The sequence below is a fragment of the Silene latifolia genome, chromosome 6, assembly GCF_048544455.1.
Source record: "Silene latifolia isolate original U9 population chromosome 6, ASM4854445v1, whole genome shotgun sequence".
Lineage (NCBI taxonomy): Eukaryota > Viridiplantae > Streptophyta > Magnoliopsida > Caryophyllales > Caryophyllaceae > Silene > Silene latifolia.
In genome coordinates this window covers 108,318,815-108,341,117 of record NC_133531.1, presented here as the reverse complement: position 1 = coordinate 108,341,117, position 22,303 = coordinate 108,318,815, and the positions used below count along the sequence as shown (strand labels likewise).

General features: G+C 40.2%; 2 non-coding genes across 2 annotated transcripts; both read right to left on the bottom strand.

The window, feature by feature from the left end:
- Positions 1 to 15,909: 15,909 nt before the first annotated feature.
- LOC141589358 (small nucleolar RNA R71) lies at positions 15,910 to 16,016 on the bottom strand. Its single transcript, XR_012520300.1, has one exon. It is a non-coding gene; the product is annotated as a small nucleolar RNA R71 (small nucleolar RNA).
- A 5,472-nt stretch (positions 16,017 to 21,488) lies between these two features.
- Positions 21,489 to 21,595, bottom strand: LOC141589410 (small nucleolar RNA R71). The gene has a single exon (XR_012520349.1). It is a non-coding gene; the product is annotated as a small nucleolar RNA R71 (small nucleolar RNA).
- Positions 21,596 to 22,303: the final 708 nt, after the last annotated feature.

Here is a 22,303-nt window from a genome sequence, read left to right as displayed (position 1 = left end):
GTGACATTACTCACAGACTGTAATGACTTTAAATCATGTTATAAAGCTTAACCTACGACATTACTCATTTGTGACCCATAGCAACAAAATAATATGGCAATCAAGTATTCTATATACATCTAAAGACGATGTTATCGAATGATAGCAGCTTCATTCTTTAACTCGTCATTTAGTCATATACCGACTGCCAGTTTCACTCATCCGGTTGGACTTGCTATAATTGTAACCAAACATATACACGTATAAGACTGGTAACAGCTACAACATCGTCTGGGTATTGCGTTACATTTCCATATTATTTAAAGACTCATGCATCACCTTGAACAATTTAAGTTCCTTGATGTCAACCACTGCCATATAACTAAACATTCATAAATTGATATGTGATCCAAGCAATTGCATACCTGTGATGTGATCATAATCCATCTTTTGGACAATTGATTACACTAAGCAATACTTTGAAGCACCCACACACTTAATCATACCAATATTCACATAAGCCTTAAAATTCACAATGATCAAACACGGACGGTTCCTGTAACAGTAGTACTCGGCCGAGTATGAATAGCTACTCGGTCGAGTAAGCTCTACTCGGTCGAGTATAATTGTATACTCGGCCGAGTAAGCTCTACTCGGTCGAGTAGTGTCTACACTCGATCGAGTTTTAACAGGCAGAGAGCTATGTAATTCAACATGACGCCTTCTACGAACTTACCTGCACCCAAATTTACAACCGCAAAGACAAGTATAACCAAATTCAACACGTCTCCACACAATAAGCTATAATATAGAACGGCCTTATGGCCGGGTACAGTCATCCAACAATAGGTAATAAATCCAGAAAATAAACATCCAACACAAAAGAAACCAATCCAGACAATAAAAAAAAAAAGATCAAAAGCCAGGACCCTCCTCCATGTTATCGTCACCACCTGCACCAGAAGTACCTGCACCTGAACTACCCGCTCCTGGAAAGCCTGCTGCTGCTGAGTAATCCCCTCATAGCTGGCTGCCGTAGTTGGCTCCCCATGGTCCCACGAGGCAGCCAAACTCTGTCTCCTCCATGTTTTAGTCTCACATTGCCAAACTAGTCCTTGTTTAGCCCTTTAGTTTAGGACCCATCTTTTGTTTAACCCCCTTAAACCTTGATCCTTTCATTTGGCATAACTACTAAACAAACCACATTCTAAAAAACGACCTTCCTTGATCAAGAAGCTGTCAAGTGTTTGTGATTGTAAGAGGGCGGGTTATGGAGTCCTAATTGGTGAACCCTAGCTAAGTTCACTACAGCCGAAATTTCTATTTTATTTTGGCAATTTGTATATAAATAAGAGGTTTTGAAAAAGAAAAGCAAAATAGAAAAAGGAAAAATTGAGAAAAGAACAAAAAAGAGTTAGCATGCGTGTTTATAGGATTGTGCATATTAGTTGAGATGAGAAAAAGTAAAAGCAACACCCCAACTCATCATAAAAGGGTTAGAAAAAGACATTGCTAAATAAAGAGGGTATATGATGTTTTTCCAAATGAATCAGATTTTCAATGCGACTTTTGGTAACTAATTTCATGACTTTTCTTGAATTCATTTGTTGTAATAAAGTTGGAAAGAAGGGATTTTGACAACTCCTTGATATGAAATTCACATTATTGTGGACAGCGGGCCGCCCACGGGGGCGCTTGGTGAAAGGGCTCGAAAACAAGCGTTTGCATTTTGTAAGGAGTCGCCACCAATTTTTATGGGAAATTGGAACCGTTCGAATACCTCGTGCCATGTCAAGACACAAAGTAAAGACATGAACACTAAGCAATCGTTACCCTTAGCATTCTATGTCTAGAATGACTCTCGTGGATGCCAATGAACACGGGTGCTCACGGAGATCTGGAGTAAGGGGTGAGGGTACGTATTAGGAAGCTCTTTTGATCGAACACCTAATCCCGCCCGACTCGATAACGGCCTCTACTAATGATTAGGGAAGTTATTCATACTTGATATATCGTCGGCTATATGCATGCAATGCAACATCCATAGATTAATCCTAGCATGTGAGAATTAGACTAAGTCGGTTGACATGTAATTAGCAAACAATTGGGTCGAAGTTGGGATTTAATGCTCATTTACATGTGAAAACATACAAGTGATACAAAATACAATAATTAAAATTACATTAATTACATTGGAATAGGCGATTTATGTCGAAAATACCGCTAAAACGGATGATTTGATAAAAAAGAATAAGAAAATAAAATAAAGAAATACGAACAAGTCAGAAGGTGATAATACGGATATTAGTTGATTAATACGCTTACTAATTAAACTAGGTCAAGGCGAGAAAAAGGAGTTCGTGAGGCGTAACTCATCTCGAACAAATGCAGTGAGAATCGCGCCCTTTGGAAGAGGCACAAAGCGATTCTTGCCATCTGCATTCCAAGGGTGAGTTTGGGCCGTGAAGTTTTAACCGCAAACCGTTAACGTTATTTGTTAATTTTAAGGATTGATTACGATATTAGACTCGGATGAAAGTTATTAGCAGATTATTTACATACGATTGAGGTCATAAAACAGTAAAACATGGATGAGACGAAAATAAGACGGATTAATTATGTGAAGGGTCGATGTTAATGAATGATTTATTAAACTAACTAACTAAACGAATTATTAACTAAACATGATGAATTGACGATGAATTAATGAACAAACAGGTGAAAATATATCAACAATGAATCCCAGAAACCCAACATGAACGAATTGAATCTCTAAAACTCGAATTGAATTTAATGACGAAAACCCGCAAATATTGATTATTAGGGATTTGAGTCGGTTTTATGACGATTTAAACATGTTAATGATGATGGATAATATGCATATGAATTATTAAACTATCATGTGAACGAATTAACAGACGAACAAAACAAAAGAAATTAATTTGACACGAATTACAGAGGACGGAGGAAGAAGAAAAGAAAAGAAGCTGCGGCGGCCCTCACGAAGAGGCGCAGCAGGTGCCGCGCTCCTTCGAAGAGGCGCAGCGGTTGCTGCGTCTTTTCTCGACGTCTGTCTACTGGAAATCCGCAAAAAAGGTTTATAAAGACGGTTTTAGAAATCGGTTTTAATGAGGTACTTTCGACATAAACCTTACAATTGTTATACAATAATTAAAATACAATAAATAAAAGAGAGATTAATACACCCTCAGACTTACATGTTGACGGAACGAGATGAACTAAGAAGATCGATTAGTGAATGCTCGACGCGAATGCAAGGAAAGAGTGCCCTCGTAAGAGGAAGACGATTAAAACAGTTTAATTAATTAGATTGATTGAGTGTAGTGGTCAAATTGGTCGGTCATGCAACGGAGAGGCTGGTACCCGGAAAGATCCGAGCTTACGTGGTCGGAAGTCCAAGCACGTAGGCGCCAGTTAGTAAGAACGAAGTCTAGAATGCAAAGGGAGAAGAGAAGGGTGGACACTCGCGTGAGAAATATGAGGAACGAAAGCTCCTATTTATACTAATCACGTGAAGGAATAGGGTTTCAGAGACTCTTTGGAAGTGAATCTCGGAAAGATATGAAAAAGATACGTAAATCATGCAAAGAAGGGCCTGGGAAGAGGCGCGACATCACTGCGTCTCTTGGAAGAGGCGCAAAGACTCTTGCGTCTATTCCCGAGGAGGTTTCCTCCGCTAAGAAAGATTTCCGTGTTTAAGTTATGGTAGGACGGAATTAATTCGATTATCTTTAATATCTTATGTAAATATTACGGGATATTATTTGCCAAAAGATAAAATTTGAGAAATATGGAATAGAAATATCAGGAACATTCGAACATTCGACTCGGGATTTAATGACTATCGAGAAAATGGAGACGGTTTTTGACCCGGACTCCGAATATACTCTAATTACTGCCAAAACGACCGTATCGAGACGTAGATGACTTTTAAGAGGTTGACATTAATATTTGAGCAATCACTTGACGATAATCTTACGAACTGTCACTAATCGTTCCGCGAATCAAACATGCGGCCCAATCATCATCGGGTGGTTTGCGGGAGGTGCAGAAACGAGGTGTCTACAGAGCCCCCACTTTGACTGAGGCTTGGACAAGGCGAAAGTCAAAGTATAGCCATCAAGTCAATCGAAGATTACAACCTGATGACTATGGCGACGCGAGGCGGCTCAAGGGGTCTGAACCAAGGACCTGTCGTCGGGAACATTTTAGAGTCTGTCGACTATCGGGGAGGGTCGTTTAAAGTCCATTAGACTACGTAAGGAGGCTCGCCAGCCATAAGAAGAGACCATACCTGAGACTTCTTTCTCGAGATGCTTCCGGAGGTGCATAGGAGCTAAGATTGAGCATGGGAGCTAAGGGTAAGACCTAAAGGATATATAAAGATTTGTGCTAGGGTATGGGGCCCTAAAGGAAAGCATCGGCGGGAAGGAGGCCAAATATAAGTTCAACTTAAGGGGTAACCAAGGTTTGAGTGTAGGAACTCTAAGGAAGTGATGATCCTAAAGGAATATGATCCTAAAAGGAAAAGGTGATCCTAAAGGAATATGATCCTAAGGGTAGAAGTGTATGAACTCTAGGGAGTTTGGGAACTTAAAAGAAGCTAGGTGTGCGAACCTGGGTATATGAACCTAAAGGACGGCTGGTATGGGAACTTAAAGGCTTATGAACCTAAGAGGATTTGGGATTCTAGGGTTAAGTTTAGGAACTACTGGGTTACTAATTGTTGTTTTGGACACATGCATCCAAGCCTCCTATGGTATGGGAACTTCAAAAGGATTTATGGGTTTATGAACCTAAGGTCGTTGGTGTGGGAGATTAAAGGTTTACGAACCTAAGGTCGTTTTGGGATCTAAGAATCTAGGGGTAAGAATCCTAACTTTGGGTTTACGAACCTAAGGAAGGAGGCGCTGGTTTGGGAACTTCTGGAGAATGACACCTTTGCCGAACTCCGCGGGGAAACAATAATATTGAGGGTAGCAGGACGTCGGTAGAAACTGCTGGGGAATCTGCTTGCGTCGGTCTCAAGCGAACTCTGGCAAAAACTTGAGGTTGAATCTGCTTGCGTCGGTCTCAAGCGAACTCTTATTGGGGAATATATTGACGATTAGGAACATCTTGATCACCATGGAAGAAATCTTGAGTGAGCAATACTGCAAAATATCTGCGTTACTGGGACAAATATTTTGACGACTAGGAACATCTTGATCGCCATGGAAGAAATCTTGAGTGAGCAATCGCGCAAAATATCTGCATTGTTACTGGGACAAATATTTTGACGACTAGGAACATCTTGATCGTCATGGAAGAAATCTTGAGTGAGCAATCTGCAAAATCTTTCTTGCTTTGGGAGAATGAAGACTTGGGTGAAGCCCCGGTCGGGCGAGCACGCTTCTGATACTTACCTGCATGGTTAGTAGCCACACAAGAATGCAATCTAATATGCAAATAGAACATAAACACATATGCACGTAAGCAAATATCACATGGACCTCGAATGAGAAAACACATAGGCTTCGCAAAAGTTGTTTCTTTATAAAAGTTGTTTAAAATTTGCTCAAAGAAATTTGTCGTTTGTAATGCGTTATGCATATTCAATGGGCTTTAGACACGGGACTGACGCGAAATATAGACTTAGGTTGACGCGACACAAACTTAGATTTGACGCGACACAGGGATGACTTAGACAGACTTTGCTTAAGCATGCGTATCAGTTCCAAAGGTAGAAGAATTGCAAGAATGATCAAGGCATATAAAGGGAAGGCATGAGCTATGGACCAGCTGTCTACTAGGACTTCTTTCACCACCGTTTGCTGTAAAGGAGACCCCTCTTGAGGCACGATGACTTGGAGAATTGATCTAAGATCTTTGTCATTGTCCGGATCGAGTACTAGCTAGACTTAGAGGAATAAAGGAAGGGTGGCATCTTGGAAGAGAAGCCCCCAGGATGAGAAGATGACTCTGGACTTTGGTAAAAAAGGAGGTTGGGCGACAAGAAAGAGCCCCCAGTATAGAGGTGTTGGTCGTGGAAGGGATGTTAATTGAGGCTGGAAGGTTGAAAACTGGGATGGTTGATAATTGAGGTGATTGAAAGTTGGAAGTGGGGATGGTTGTGTCCTTGAGGACTGCCTACGTATTCACGTGAAGTGAAATCAAACCAGATCGTAGTTCAAGGGTTTGGATAATTTTATTTGGGTGTTGTGGTTGTATCCTTCTTGGGTAAGAAAGGACTGCCTACGTATCCACCTCAAGAGGTGAAATCAAACCAGATCGTAGTTCAAGTGTGTGCCTAAGCTATGTTGTTAGGACCTTAAAGTGCAGGGGTCATAAGGGTAATATTCCTTTGGTGACTCGAAGAATCGATTTGAGATAACTCCCTCTGATCATAGACCAAAGAGGTGTAACTAAGTTTGTAAAAATTTCCTTGTCATGTGAGCACACTTAATGGACCCTAAGGATGATATGGGCATGTCCCATTCTAGCTAGCAAAGTATTTGAAGACTCCGTGTCTGGGTCAAGGTGAAACTGGATTGGATATTTGGAATGTGGAGCTTGGTAATAAGAGGCTTTGATGAAACGAATATCTGGAGCTTAATTTTGTGGAGTTAAGGCTTTATGGAGTTATGGCTTGTAATGTGGCTTGGAAATGGGGTCTCTTGGCTTGATGTAGCCTGAGCACATAAGGGTAGGTTAAAATGACGTGGGTTCAAGTTTCCATGTCTTGGCCCTAAAGGATGAGTATACTTGACGAGCTTGAGAGGATTCTCAAAATTCCTAACTATCTCTCCCTGTAACGGTCTCGGGAAGGACTTAGGGTGTATGATGTGTGAAAGGCTAAGTGGGGGTGCTAGATGACCATCTTCATTGATGTCTTGATTCTATATGGACTTCAGCAGTATTCCGTTTAGCATCTGATTCCAGGCTTGTTCTTGATTCAGACTCAGATTCTTGGTCTGGAATATATTTCGGATTTTTGCTCAGATTCTGGATTCAGGTTTTTTTTTAGGATGATTTTAACTTTGGATATTGACATTGGCTTGCTTGAGCCTCGTTCTTTTGACTCATTTGTCTTGGATTACGGGCATAATTGTGGCCTTGGAATATTGACCTCAGTTTCTCTTGATTGAGCCTTTTGTCTTTCATCATGGCTCGTATCGTCTTGAATTTGCTTGAGTCAGACTAGCACCTTTGGTGTGAAACGGGTTGGTCTTTTAGTAACACGGGTTGTTTATTGTGGGAAATGGGCTTGCCTTCCGTCACGGATTGTTAACAAGGGAGATGGTTTGGATTCGTCCTAGAATCTCTAGAGATAGGCTCGTCCTAAACTAGGGTTATATTGTGGTTTCTATTGCCAGACATGGAATAGGTAAGGAAAGAACACGGAGTTTCGGGGTCCTCTACAACATAGAACGGAACATCATTTAAGTGTACTCACATCGACTTGGCATGTGTTGTTGTTCATTTTAAAAATGTCTCAAATCGATTCTTGTTGTCACAGGAAATGGGTAAAGGAAGAGACAAGATAGAATATGTGGATTGAAAAGTGTGCTTTTATTGAAATGGATAATTAATGTATTTAACATAGATATGAGAAGACACGTGACTCATGGGACAGCCCCCAGGTTGTCACTAGGAATGAAAATGGACACGAAGAAAGTTACTAGAACAAATATGAGATAGAAAGCCTAAAACTTGGACTCGGACTCGGACTTTGACTCGATCCTAGAACTAGACTCGTAATCATCGGCCCACGCTTGAACATTTTCTCTTCCAGCAACGGGCTTCGACATCTGACTTTGAGCATTCACCCATTTGAGCACCCCATCCTCATCATTAGGAATATTGGGAACACTGGAAGGATAACAGTCAAGAAGAGTTTCTTGATAAGTGGTATATCCATGAGGATTGCCTAAGCTACCTTGTAGGTTAAAAGTTGAGAGGGACAACTTCCCACTTTCAATCATATCTTGGATTATATGCTTCAAACAAAAGCACGCTTCTGTATCATGTCCCCTACCACGATGATATTGGCAATATGCATTACTGTCCCATCTAGGTAGTATGTTTTCAGGGTCTGGAGTTGGACCGATTAGGTGTAATTTGCCCTGTGATACTAACATTTGTAGTGCCGCCGCATAAGTAATACCAAGGTTAGCGAATGCTCTAGGAGCCCGTCTCGGTCTTCTGGGTGGGGCTTCCATGAGTTTAGCCCCATCACACTTAATGTCAGCTTGAGCAAAGGTCGATTCATGGTACTTGCCGTTCTCGATATTATCCTGGATGATATTCTTTAGTTTGTAGCAATTCTCGGTGTCATGTCCCCTTCCTCTATGGTATTGACAATACGAATTGCCATCCCAAAACTTAGACTTCCTTTCCGGATCTGGGGTAGGCCCTATTGGTTGAAGAAGACCTAGAGAGGATAATTTGTTTAAGGCTAGGGCGTACGGTATGCCTAGACTTGCGAATGACCTGGGAGAGTTCTTTGACAAAGGCTCCATGAGGTTGACTTTGTTGATTTTGATGCTTGGATTGGAAGAACTAGAGATAAGTGTCTCGTTTGTTGCTTTAGGATTTGTCGAGTTGAGGGTTTGTCGGACACTTTTCATTTTGGCATCAAGCTTCTTACCCATTTCAACAAACTGGTTCTCCATGTTGGAAAGTCGAGAGTTTAGGCTATCAATAGCTCCCTCTATTTTGGAAAATTTGTTGTCGAAGGCCATGGAAAGCATGAGCATTCCATTTTGGATATCATCGTCTTCAAGGGAATTGATCTCTTCACTATCATGAGGAGCGAGGAGGTGAGAACAGCCTAGAGATGATTCTTCGTCGTGTTTAATGATATTAGACCCAAGAGGGTCGATTTTCTTAGATTGCGTGACAGAGGGTGGCTTAGGAAGCTTGCCCTCTTCGATCATATCTTGGATAGTGTGTTTCAAGAGAAAACACTCTTCAATATCATGGCCTCTACCTTGGTGATATAAGCAGTATTTGTTGCCCTTCCAGAGGTTTACCTGTTTCTCTAAAGGTGGATCCGGAGTCGGCCCTATTGGATGTAGCTTGCCTTGGGCAGAGAGTCTCTTCAAAGCATCGGCATAAGACATGCCTAAATCGGTAAGCACCCTTTGATGCCTCCCAGGTTTCTTTTCAGCTGTTTTTGGCTTTCTAGGACGACGGTTATTGCAAGAGGTAAGCTTTGGATGACCTAGACTAGAGGTTTCTCTAGGTGGTGTGTTCTTTTCCACCATTCCATTTTCAAGGGTGAGGACGCGAATGCTCAAATTTTCCACTGTATCTTGCACTCGTAGGACCATGGCATAAACATCTTGGAGAGACACAGTGATTGTGGCTTGAACTTCTTCGTGACCTTGCTGATTGACAGAACTTGCTGGATTCCTACTCGACAGAAATGACGCACATTACAACTCGATTCGACGTGGGATCACGCATACTAAGGCAACCAACAAAGGAAGGGACAAGATGACAAATCTAGAGTTGACTTGTGAATTCATGAAATGTCGTGAGCGACTTCTCGTGTTTGAATTCACGGTGTTTGATTTAGACTCGAGTGTTGACTTTGACGGAGGGATCCTTATATGATTGACCTTACTGACGGGATTGATGACACGTGTTGATTCTGGACTCGAGGTTTGCTTATAGGTGTTAAGAAGACTGCGGTAGTTTATACTCAAATATGAGGCCCATTGAGACTCGTGTGTTGAGCTTCGGAACGTGTGACTCGAGTGTTTAGATCCTAACTGAATTGGGAGTAGGGGGTCCACAATGACGGCGTGACGCCTTAGGACTTGACTTGAACTTGAAAAGACCCAAAATGTAAAGGAAGACGGGTTCATGACTCGACAGAGTTCCGACTAGGACATAGTCAGTTTGAACTTTGACTCTAACTTAGCCCAATTGAATTTACATATTTACATTTACACGGTTTGAAAATATTTTGATTAAAACATTTTTTTTTTTTTTTTTTTTTTTAAGAAAAACGTTTTTGTTTTTTGTTTTTTGAAATGGGTTTGAGGCCCGAAATTTGACTCGATAAACGGACAGAATTTCGACTGGATTTTGCGCTAATCAAATGGCCTATTTCGAAATTTTGATTAAGAAAAGGGGTTTTGATTTTTGAAAAATCGTCATGGTTTTGTTTAGAAAATGGTGATCATGTAATGTACAAGCATTATACAAGCATTATAACGGGATGCTGAGTGCATTTAGAAGGGTTTTGGTTTAAAGGGTGGGTTGCCATACCGAACCATCAAACCCGAAGTCTGTGGAGAGGCTCGTGCCAAACAAGAGTAAGGCCGATTCCTAGTCCATTTCCTCAAGTAGTGAAGGCCCTTGATACAAACAAGAGTAAGCATCATGGTATGGATGACGTCAATCGCTATCCATCCTTAGGCCCAAATAAGAATTAGGACCGTTTAGACGGGACGATTGGTCGAATGGGTTGGGTTGGGCCTAGGAAGGCCGAATTAAACGGTCTAGGAAGACCGAGTTATGGAAACCGACAATTGTCTTGTACAAACTATTCCCTAACCTTGTTCAAGTTTCACCCTTGGCTACACGTAAGTGTATTATCCCCAGTGGAGTCGCCAAACTGTGGACAGCGGGCCGCCCACGGGGGCGCTTGGTGAAAGGGCTCGAAAACAAGCGTTTGCATTTTGTAAGGAGTCGCCACCAATTTTTATGGGAAATTGGAACCGTTCGAATACCTCGTGCCATGTCAAGACACAAAGTAAAGACATGAACACTAAGCAATCGTTACCCTTAGCATTCTATGTCTAGAATGACTCTCGTGGATGCCAATGAACACGGGTGCTCACGGAGATCTGGAGTAAGGGGTGAGGGTACGTATTAGGAAGCTCTTTTGATCGAACACCTAATCCCGCCCGCCTCGATAGCGGCCTCTACTAATGATTAGGGAAGTTATTCGTACTTGATATATCGTCGGCTATATGCATGCAATGCAACATCCATAGATTAATCCTAGCATATGAGAATTAGACTAAGTCGGTTGACATGTAATTAGCAAACAATTGGGTCGAAGTTGGGATTTAATGCTCATTTACATGTGAAAATATACAAGTGATACAAAATACAATAATTAAAATTACATTAATTACATTGGAATAGGCGATTTATGTCGAAAATACCGCTAAAACGGATGATTTGATAAAAAAGAATAAGAAAATAAAATAAAGAAATACGAACAAGTCAGAAGGTGATAATACGGATATTAGTTGATTAATACGCTTACTAATTAAACTAGGTCAAGGCAGAAAAGGAGTTCAGAGGCAGAACTCATCCTGGAACAAAGCGCAGTTAGAATCGCGCCCTTTGGAAGAGGCGCGGCGATTCTTTGCGTCGTTTCCAAGGGTGAGTTCGCCGTAGTTTTAACGGAGCGCAAACCGTTAACGTTATTTGTTAATTTTAAGGATTGATTACGATATTAGACTCGGATGAAAGTTATTAGCAGATTATTTACATACGATTGAGGTCATAAAACAGTAAAACATGGATGAGACGAAAATAAGACGGATTAATTATGTGAAGGGTCGATGTTAATGAATGATTTATTAAACTAACTAACTAAACGAATTATTAACTAAACATGATGAATTGACGATGAATTAATGAACAAACAGGTGAAAATATATCAACAATGAATCCCAGAAACCCAACATGAACGAATTGAATCTCTAAAACTCGAATTGAATTTAATGACGAAAACCCGCAAATATTGATTATTAGGGATTTGAGTCGGTTTTATGACGATTTAAACATGTTAATGATGATGGATAATATGCATATGAATTATTAAACTATCATGTGAACGAATTAACAGATTTAACAAAACAAAAGAAATTAATTTGACACGAATTACGAGAGGACGGAGGAAGAAGAAAAGAAGCGAGAATCGGCGGCCCCTCACGAAGAGGCGCAAAGAGTGCCGCGCTCCTTCGAAGAGGCGCGGCGGTTGCTGCGTCTTTTCTCGACATCTCACCGGAAATCCGCAAAAAGGTTTATAAAGACGGTTTTAGAAATCGGTTTTAATGAGGTACTTTCGACATAAACCTTACAATTGTTATACAATAATTAAAATACAATAAATAAAAGAGAGATTAATACACCCTCAGACTTACATGTTGACGGAACGAGATGAACTAAGAAGATCGATTAGTGAATGCTCGACGCGAATGCAAGGAAAGAGTGCCCTCGTAAGAGGAAGACGATTAAAACAGTTTAATTAATTAGATTGATTGAGTGTAGTGGTCAAATTGGTCGGTCATGCAACGGAGAGGCTGGTACCCGGAAAGATCCGAGCTTACGTGGTCGGAAGTCCAAGCACGTAGGCGCCAGTTAGTAAGAACGAAGTCTAGAATGCAAAGGGAGAAGAGAAGGGCGGACACTCGCGTGAGAAATATGAGGAACGAAAGCTCCTATTTATACTAATCACGTGAAGGAATAGGGTTTCGGAGACTCTTTGGAAGTGAATCTCGGAAAGATATGAAAAAGATACGTAAATCATGCAAAGAAGGGCTTGGGAAGAGGCGCAGCGCCCACCATCTGCGTCTCTTGGAAGAGGCGCAAAGACTCGCTGCGTCTATTCCCGGGAGGTTTCCTCCGCTTAAGAAAGATTCCGTGTTTAAGTTATGGTAGGACGGAATTAATTCGATTATCTTTAATATCTTATGTAAATATTACGGGATATTATTTGCCAAAAGATAAAATTTGAGAAATATGGAATAGAAATATCCGGAACATTCCAGAACATTCGACTCGGGATTTAATGACTATCGAGAAAATGGAGACGGTTTTGACCGGACTCGAATGTACTCTAATTACTGCCAAAACGACCGCATCGAGACGTAGATGACTTTTAAGAGGTTGACATTAATATTTGAGCAATCACTTGACGATAATCTTACGAACTGTCACTAATCATTCCGCGAATCAAACATGCGGCCCAATCATCATCGGGTGGTTTGCGGGAGGTGCAGAAACGAGGTGTCTACAATTATCCAAATGGTGCTTGCACCAATCCCATTCCGACCTACCCCTAAGCCACATTACAACCCTTTGTTTTATTTTGTATGCGTTCTTCCTTTTTGCATCTCACATGGTCGTAGGATAGAATTACACATTAGATTGCGAGCACGTTTCACGAGTCATAGTAGGATAGTCTTTTGGTTACTTTTTGCACAAGAAAACACCCGATCTTTAAATGTGCGACGAGTTAAAACCGCGAGAAAGTCGATAGTCTAGGTCCCCCTAGTCATGGGTCTCTCTCACGGTTGAATATTGAGACGTGTCATATAATTCTTGTAGGACTAGCCTTGCTTCCCCTTTCCCGCCTTAGAATGTATTTCTTTGGTTTATGTGTTCGCATTTGGGTTTCTTGGGGCATCCTTAGGGGGTTGGCACCTTGTTGGATTTTTGAGACGGTATGTCCCGACCTAGGCCTTTCATTTTAAAAACAAAACGGCCGCTCAGATGAGGAAAGCGGTTTGCTTTTTGTGATACATCTTATATGTTGATTCGTGCCTAAATGTTGGATGTGTCAAAAAATTTCAGCAAGCCCCCACTTGTCTTGCAAGGGAGCACATACCTCATTGTGTTTCATTGTGAGTTTGATATGTATTTATTTGATCGTAATTATCCTTTCTTTTCTATGCATTTTGGTCAATTTTGAGACGATTTTTATGCCTATTACTTGCATTTTGTTTCCCTATTTCTCGTTCTGTGATTTTGTGTCTCATGTTGTAGAATTTGAGACAGAAGGGAAGAAATAGGAGCAAGCTAAGTAGTTGTGAAGATTCCATAGGAAAGAAGAAGAGAAGAAGTTGAGAAAAGCCTCCCAGCCGGCCGACCGACAGTCGGTCTACCGGCTGGGCATCCTTCCATGAGCAAAGGAAGAAAATAGAAGAAAAGAAGTAGAGGACTCCCTGCCAGGTGGGCCTCCGGCAGCCAGCCCACCGGCTGTGCAGACGTGATGACTTCAGAACTTGAAGGAAAAATGCAAAGGACACCCAGCCGGCCAACCCATCGGCTGGGAACATTTAATGACCAAGGAATTAAAGCAAAACTTACAGGGATCTCCCAACCGGGTGCGGCACCGGCGAACAGCTCAGACACCCTGACTAAATTTCCTTCCTTTGTAATTTTTGACCTAAAATTTGGTGTAACCTATAAATACCCCATCCCTACTTCATTTTAGACACAATACCCTAGATCTGAAAAATCTCTAATTTTATGCAAGTTTTCTTAATCCAAGTTTTAATCTTTCCCTAATTAACCTTAATTACTTAGCAATTTAGCCTAGATCTAGTTTAGTTGGATAGTTTACATTTGGGTATTTGGCTTGTAATAGAAGATTGTTGAAGAACTTCTTCCATTTATTAATCAAAGACTCAATCTTTCCTCTTTGTTGGTACAATTTTCTCTCTTTTTAGTTTAATTCTCAATTGTTTACATTTCCATCTCCTCTTTAGTTGTTATTTCAATTAATATTATGTTTATTATCATGTTTGCTTATTTTTCTCCAATTGTTTACATTTGTCTTTCAACTATGTGTGAGTAGTGACCCCCTAGGGTTTAGGGGGAACTTAAGTGAGGATTAAGGCTATGGATATGGGTTGTTGATGTTTGGTTATCGGGTAAATTGTTTGGTCTTTGTAAACATGCATAAAAGATGTTTGTTGAAATGTGTGTATGAAATATCATGCCTTTCTCCAATTTATGCTTAGTATCTTGATGAATGAAAGTTTACATAGATATGAAAGTCTAAGAAATTAATTCTCCTAGGCCAATAATTAACCAAGACCCATTAATACCTATACTTAGCTTGACTTGCTTAGGGGAACCCAAAGATCCTAGTTTTTATCAATTGCTTATTTCATTTTCCTAGTCTACTTGCTCTAGCTTTAGTTTAATTAATTTCACCAACTTCCTTACTTTTTGATTAAACTTAGATTCAAAAAAATTAAGTACAACTCCACACCATCCTTGTGGTTCAACCCCGATAAATACTACTTTTATTGGGTTTTATAAATTGTGTTTGATACCGGAAACGACGACTAAAATCCGGCTCATCAAAATGGCGCCGTTGCCGGGGGTGGCGTTAGATTGTACTTAGTTGGTTAAGAGTCTTAGCTTTAGTCTTGGTGTCTTTTGTTTGCTTAATTGAGTAGTGCTTTGTTTCTTATAGAGTGATTGTCCTATTGCTTATCCTTAGTGCCTAAAAATACTAGGAGACTAACGATTTGGTGAAGTGCATGCCTAGAGGAATCAGTAATCCTTTGTTTAGCGACCCGGAACCGGAAAGGTTTATTCGAGATTTACGGAGTAGGACTTTATCAAGGGTTCAGATTATCTCTCAAACTTCTTCAAACCGAGCAACAAAAATCACCCAAACGCACCCAGAAACCACTATACATGCGCAAACAACCGTCACCATTGATCCATTCGTAGAAAATCCTTTCGATAATCTCCAAATCCCAAATACACCACCTCAAACACCTCCAATACACCTCTTATAAATCAGCAAATGGCCGCTTTACGAGACCATAACCGACCAAACCACGATGACACTTCCTCTGCAATTAACTTTGGGATCCTAGCCCCCAACAATTTTGAAATCCATCCCGTCCAATTTGGCCTAATTGAGAAGGATAGCTTTGGTGGGCACATTGATGATGTGCACATCTTAGAAAGTTCAAGAGCAAGCTTGCAATGATGAAAAGCAATGGATAAAGCGGATCGTTGGCTAAAGGTTCATTCTCCCTAAGGGATAAAGCGGTTCGTTGGCTAAAGGTTCATGCACCAAACATATTCACCATATGGGACGCCTTAGACATGGCTTTCCTAGCCAAATACTACCCATCCTCCAAGACTGCTATACTCCGAAACGAGATAACTTCTTTTCAACAAGAAGATGGAGAGTCTCTAGGGGAAGGTTGGGATAGGTTTCAAGACCTCCTTGCACGTTGTCCTCATCATGGGATTCCGGCTTGGTACATCACCCAAACATTCTTTCAAACATTGCTACCAATGACTAAAGAGATGGTGAATGCCTCTGCGGGGGGAGGATTTTATCATCCAGGAGATGAAGAGGGTTCGGCCCTTATAAAAAAAATGGTTGACTCGGAGTCTAACTATGGGTCAAGGGGTAACATGCTGAGAAGAAATAGCCGCTATCCTCAAGAGAACTCTTCTAGCTCAAATGCCAAAACCAATGCTAAACTTGATGTTGTCACAAAGAAACTTGAGCAAATGCAAAGGAATCAAGTGCACCAAGCTAGTGCCTCCCCTGGTCCACCCATAGAAGAGGTCATTCCTAACTCTTCTTATGAATTGTGTGGAGGAAACGGACATACTTTTGATGTGTGTGCCAATAATGCATACAATGTGGGGTATGATGAAAATGTTCAGGATGTCAACGCTTTTCAAAGCTACTACAACAACATGAGGCCACCAAGGTAACCCTACAATAACCAAAGCAATTACATCCCCAATTCCAACTTCTATCATCCGGGAATGAGGAATAGTCCACTCTTGAGTTATAAGAGCACGAATGTGCAAAATCCGCAGCACATTCAACCGCAAAAAACCAACCTACCCGGGTTCTCTCAACCTAGAGGTGAAAGCCAAAATCAAAAGAGCAACTTTAGGAATGAAAACCAATGGTCAAACAACAACCAAAATCGAAATTTTGGAAACCAACCTCAAGGGTACCAAGATTTTAGGGGTAACCAAGGTAATCAAAGCTTCTACCAAGGAAACCAAGGAAATAAAGCTAATCAAGGGTTTGGCCACGGGTTTGGTTATGGATTTTAAGATCAAGGGTATAGCCAAGGGTCTAGAGGAAATTATCAAGGGGGCCACAACAACAACAATCAAGGCCCAAACAACCGATCCGACTATGGGTTCCCTCTACCTTTGGCTAACCAACCATTCCAAGAGCCGACCATGGAATCTCAACTTAGTGACTTGATGAAAGTGGTGAAGAATATGCAAATATCACACCACCAAAAAAATGAACAACTTCAAGAAGGACATGGAGGCTCGAATGGCATCCCAAGCATTAGTGATTCGGTTGAAACTTTGTCGTCTAAGCTTACCAATCAAAACTCTATTTATAATCTCAGTAAACTACTCTTAGTAGAGCAGTAAGTAAAGGTCGGATCCCAAGGGACGAGTATTGTATTGATTTATCAGTTGTAGAGAGCTATGTCTTTGGTGTCATAAATTGGGTTTGAGAGTTGGAATCTAAACTACTTGACAAAAGGTAAATAAAGCAAAGTAAGTAAATAGGGTTTGTAAACAATTGATCAAAGTAGTAGGGTGTCATGGGTTCATAAGGGAATCATGGTGAGATCACATAAACAAGTTTCATAGATGCAAGCAAATTATTGTTGTAGTGGAATCGAGTTAGTTTATATCTTAAAATTCTTAGGAAGTTTTGGTTCTCGGAGCCGAGTCGGTAAAGACTTTACACCACCTACAAGTCGACTTAATTCTTCCTATTCATCTATATGCATGGTCTAACAAGCCTTGAGTTAGTTTATGTCTTACAAGTCTTGTTGAAAGGATAAGAGATTCATGCTAGGTTGTCAATCAAGCATCTCATCAAGCATAACATGTGCATAAGTTGAAACTACAACAAGCAAGCAATCATATGAACTTATTAAGTAAAGATCTACCCCATGATTAACTCCCCTAATCCCCCATTAACCCTAGTTAGGAGACTACTCACTCATGATAATGGAAAACATGCTAACAAGGGTGTCAATCATATTAACAAGTCTAAACATGATGAAGGAGTAAAACAATAAACAAGGATTAAGTAAAGAGTAGAGAAATTGTACTAACTTAGGATGATCAAATATAAAGCAAAAAATAAAAGAAGAAAAATTGATGAATGATAAAGAGTTGTAAATTCTCCAATAAACCCAAATAGTCTTCAAATTACCCAACTAAATCTAAGAACACTTGAATAATTAAGGAAAGATTAAGATGTGATTAAGATTGAATTGTGTAATTGAATTGTATTAATAACTTGGATTAATCTAAGATAACAAGCTAATATGGTAATCTAACTTGGTAAAAACTTGATGATTAATCTCCTAATATAATGGAGTATTTATACTAAGTACAAGTATTAGGGTAACTAAGGGCTTAAATGATGATTAAGTCCCTAAAATGAAGATTAACGCCTTGCAAGTCCTCCATGCAGACGCTCGACCTGCCCTTATTGGACGCTCATGCTGTAAAGGTTAACGCCTGTCCTACTTGTGGGACGCTCAGGCTGAGTCTTGGGACGCCCGTCTTTCTCTTCAGGATGCTCGGAACAAGCTTGGGACGCCCGTGTAAAGGGTCAGTTTGGCCTCTTCTTCAATTGGCTGCCTCATGATCCGTGGGGATCGTTGAGGAGCCTTGGGGGGGTCCTTCATCATTGCCTAAATATATGTTTTATTGACTTAGGCCTTTAGTATTGGTCTCCTCTTTGTTGCTTGGTCGTTAGATGCGATCCATTTAGCTCCGTTTTGCTCCATAAAAGCAAGGTTAGTATTCCTCTCCTACCAAGGACACTAAACCTCAAAGAATACGCAAAGTAGGAAGCTAAAGATAAGAAACGATCCTAATGCATGCAAGAAAGCATAGGAACGAGGCTAGTTAGGGGACGAAATGTGTGTAAATACGAGTCACATCAAATATCCCCAAACCGAACCTTTGCCCGTCCCGAGTAAAGCGGTGACTAAGACTATGACCCTTATTTAAATTAATACCACTAACATAGCCGCTGTGAGACAATTAACGGGTCTCTCTCCGCCCCTTTAACTCACAACAAGACATTTATGAGGTAAGATGCCTTCTTGAAAGGGAAGGTGGGGCTTGCCAAAATAGTGATGCATCCAAACATTTAAGCACACAAAAACAAGTAAAAGGATGCATCTACAAAAAAATAGCCACTTTCCTCATCTAAGTGGCGGAAATCATCTATAAGGGAAGCAATTCAAGGGCACACACTCCATCATAGATATTAGTTGATGTGACTCATATTTGAGCACATTTAGTCCCCGAATTAGCCTCGTTCCTATGCTTTATAGTGCATAATTGGGTCATTTACTATCTTTAGTTTCCCATTTTGCATATTCTTTGAACTTTTGTTTCCTCGGTAGGAGAAGAGTGCAAACCTTGCATTTACATGGCGAAATGGAGCTAAATTGATCGCATCTAATGACCAAACATCAAAGGGAAGTAGATACTAGAAGGCCTATGTAGATAATAAAGTGAAACGGGCAATGACGAAAGGATCCTTGTATTCCCGGATTGATCCTCGCGGATTATGAAAGAAGAAAAGAATAAATGTTATCTGCCAAGGGATCCGAGCAGATCACAGAGGATCCGTGCGTCTCCCCACCACCATCCGAGCGTCCCGTGACCAAGACGCTCGTCCTGAAGCAAGAAGATCCGAGCGTCTCCCTTGACAATCCGCTTGGATCGTACCCCAGAGAGCCCGTGCCTGTTTTCAAGTCGCTCGGATCATGGCAAGACTAGCAAAATGGAGATGATCATCTCCTTGGAGAGGAGCATTTCCTCACCTTTTCTTAAGGACTTAATGGTCATTTAAGCCCTTAGTAACCCTAATCTTTGTATTTAATCTTAAGTATAAATACCCCATTGTACTACCTATATTAGCATCATCTTGTAATCAAGTTCTAATCAATTAATAATCATTCCTTAATCTTGTAATCAACTCTTAATCTAGTCTTAATACAAATCTCAATACTTATTCTTTCCTTAATTTCTCTATTGTTCATCATTTATTTTGGGTAATTAGAAGATCATTTGGGTTTATTGGGAGATTGACAACCTTCCATCAATTATCAAGTACTTCTATTATTCTTTGAATTTTTATTTTGAAATCTCCATAGGTATAATTCTCTTAATCCTTGCTTTAATTATTGTTAATCATTTTCATTCATTCATCATGTTTTGCCTTGTTAATGTGATTGACAACCTTGTTAGCATGTTAAACTTGATCATGAGTGAGTAGTTTTCTTAACTAGGGTTAATGGGTAATTAGGGGAAATCAACATGGGGAATGGTTCATGCTTAATCTAATATGTTCACATAATTTATTTGTTTGCTTGTTGTGATTTCAACTTATGCACATGTTATGTTTGATGAAATGCGAGCCTATGAATCCTTGCATTTTTTATCCATCACTTATCTTTGCAATGAGGCTTGTATGACATAAACCAACTCGAGCCTCATTAGACCATGCATAATGTTGAATAGGAAGGATTAAGTCGAATTGTAGGTGTTGTACAATCTAATCGATTCGGCTCCGGGACCCAAACCTTCTCAGGGATTGTAAGATATACAGTTATACACTAACTCGATCCCAACACAACAATAATTGCTTGCTTATAATTTGAGAACATGTTTGTATGATCAACTCCTATGTATTCCCATATGAACCCATGATACCCTAGCGCTTTTAATAAATTGTTTACACCTTCATTTTATCTACCTTGCTTTGTTTTTATTGTTGATTAGTTTTAATTGATCTCCTATCTCAACCCCAAATTATGACACCCTAAGACACGACCATTTAAAATTGAAAATCCTACATCAATACCCGTCCCTTGGGATCCGACCTTTACTTGCCTCTTTACTAAGAGTAGTTGGTGAAGTTATAAATATTGTTTTGGTTGGGTAACTTTTAGCGACGAGTTTTAAACCTTCGAACCAAAAATGGCGTCGTTGTCGGGGACGGTGTTAACATGATTTGATTTTCTTTAATTGTTTTTAGTTGTGACTTTCTTTACCTTGAGGAAATCAAACTCCTCAAGGTTGTTCTAATTGTTTTCAAGTTGTTTGATATTTTGCATGTCTAGGAGATCACAAGGTAACTTGTTACCCATTGATCTTGAAATCGAAAGAAGTTTGACCAACAATAGAAGACTTGCTAGGAATACTTTGAGAGGTATTGGTGAGATTGTGGACATTCAACCAAATAACATTGAGTTCATCAACCCTTTTACAAGAGAAGGAGAGGATAACCAATACAAAACCCGCCACAAAATCAACCCACAATGCCTAAATTTTCATCACATTTCGTACCAACCGAGGTGAACCTACCAAATGGTACTCCTACACCACAACATTTAACCGGTAATTTCATTGCCAAATCCGCATTTATACAATTAGTTGAGATAAGTCAATTTGGGGGGATGCCTAGTGAAGACCCTCATTCTCATATGGAGACTTTTTGTGACTATTGTGATGCGATTTTTCAAACCGGAGTTACTCAAGACCAAATCCGATGGGTCTTATTTCCTTTTTCTTTGATTGGTTCTGCAAAACAATGGTTGAAGAGCCTAGATAAGGCTACTCTTGGTATTGATTCTTGGAATAAATTGGCACTTGCTTTCTACAAGAAATTCTATGCTCCGGAGAAGACTAACATATTGAGAGCCCAAATCACCGGGTTCAAACAAAGGGATGAGGAATATTTGTATGAAGCATGGGAAAGATTCAAGGACACTTGTAGATCTTGTCCACACCATGGACTTAGCGAGTGGTTCCTTGTACAACAATTTTGGAATGGTCTATATGAAGACTCCCGAAACATTCTCAATATGGGATCAAATGGTATGTTCACTGAAGTTGATGACAATCAAACATGGAACAAAATTGAAGAAATGGCGGTCCATAACTCACAATATAGTAGACCTCGGAAGGCTACTAGAGGAGGAAAGCATGAGGTGGATTCCATTACTCAATTGGGTGCTCAACTAAGTGCTCATATTTATACCATTAATTTGAAATTTGAGAAGGCCATGGCTAAACTTGAAGAGGCCTCCAAATCACCCAAGCAACATATTAATGCTATGGTGGCATCATCATCAATTCCAAGTGGAGTATGTGAGAATTGTGGAACTTTGGGACATGCCAAAGTGAATGTAGGGGAACAAGTGAACAAGTGAATGCTTTCCAAGCATATAAAAGTGGCACCCCTTATTCCAACTATTACAATGAAAATACCAAATTCCACCCCAATCTTTCATACAAAAGTCAAAATGTTCAAAACCCTCAAGCATACACCCCACCTCCAATGAGAAACCAAGTTCAAAGACCCTTTTACAATCAAAACCAAAGTTATTAAAATCAACCTCCATACAATCAAACAAATGACCAAGGTTTTGATGTTCAAAAAGCAGTCCTCCAAATGCAAAAGAACCAACAAGAGTTTTTCACTCAAATGCAAAAGGATAACCAA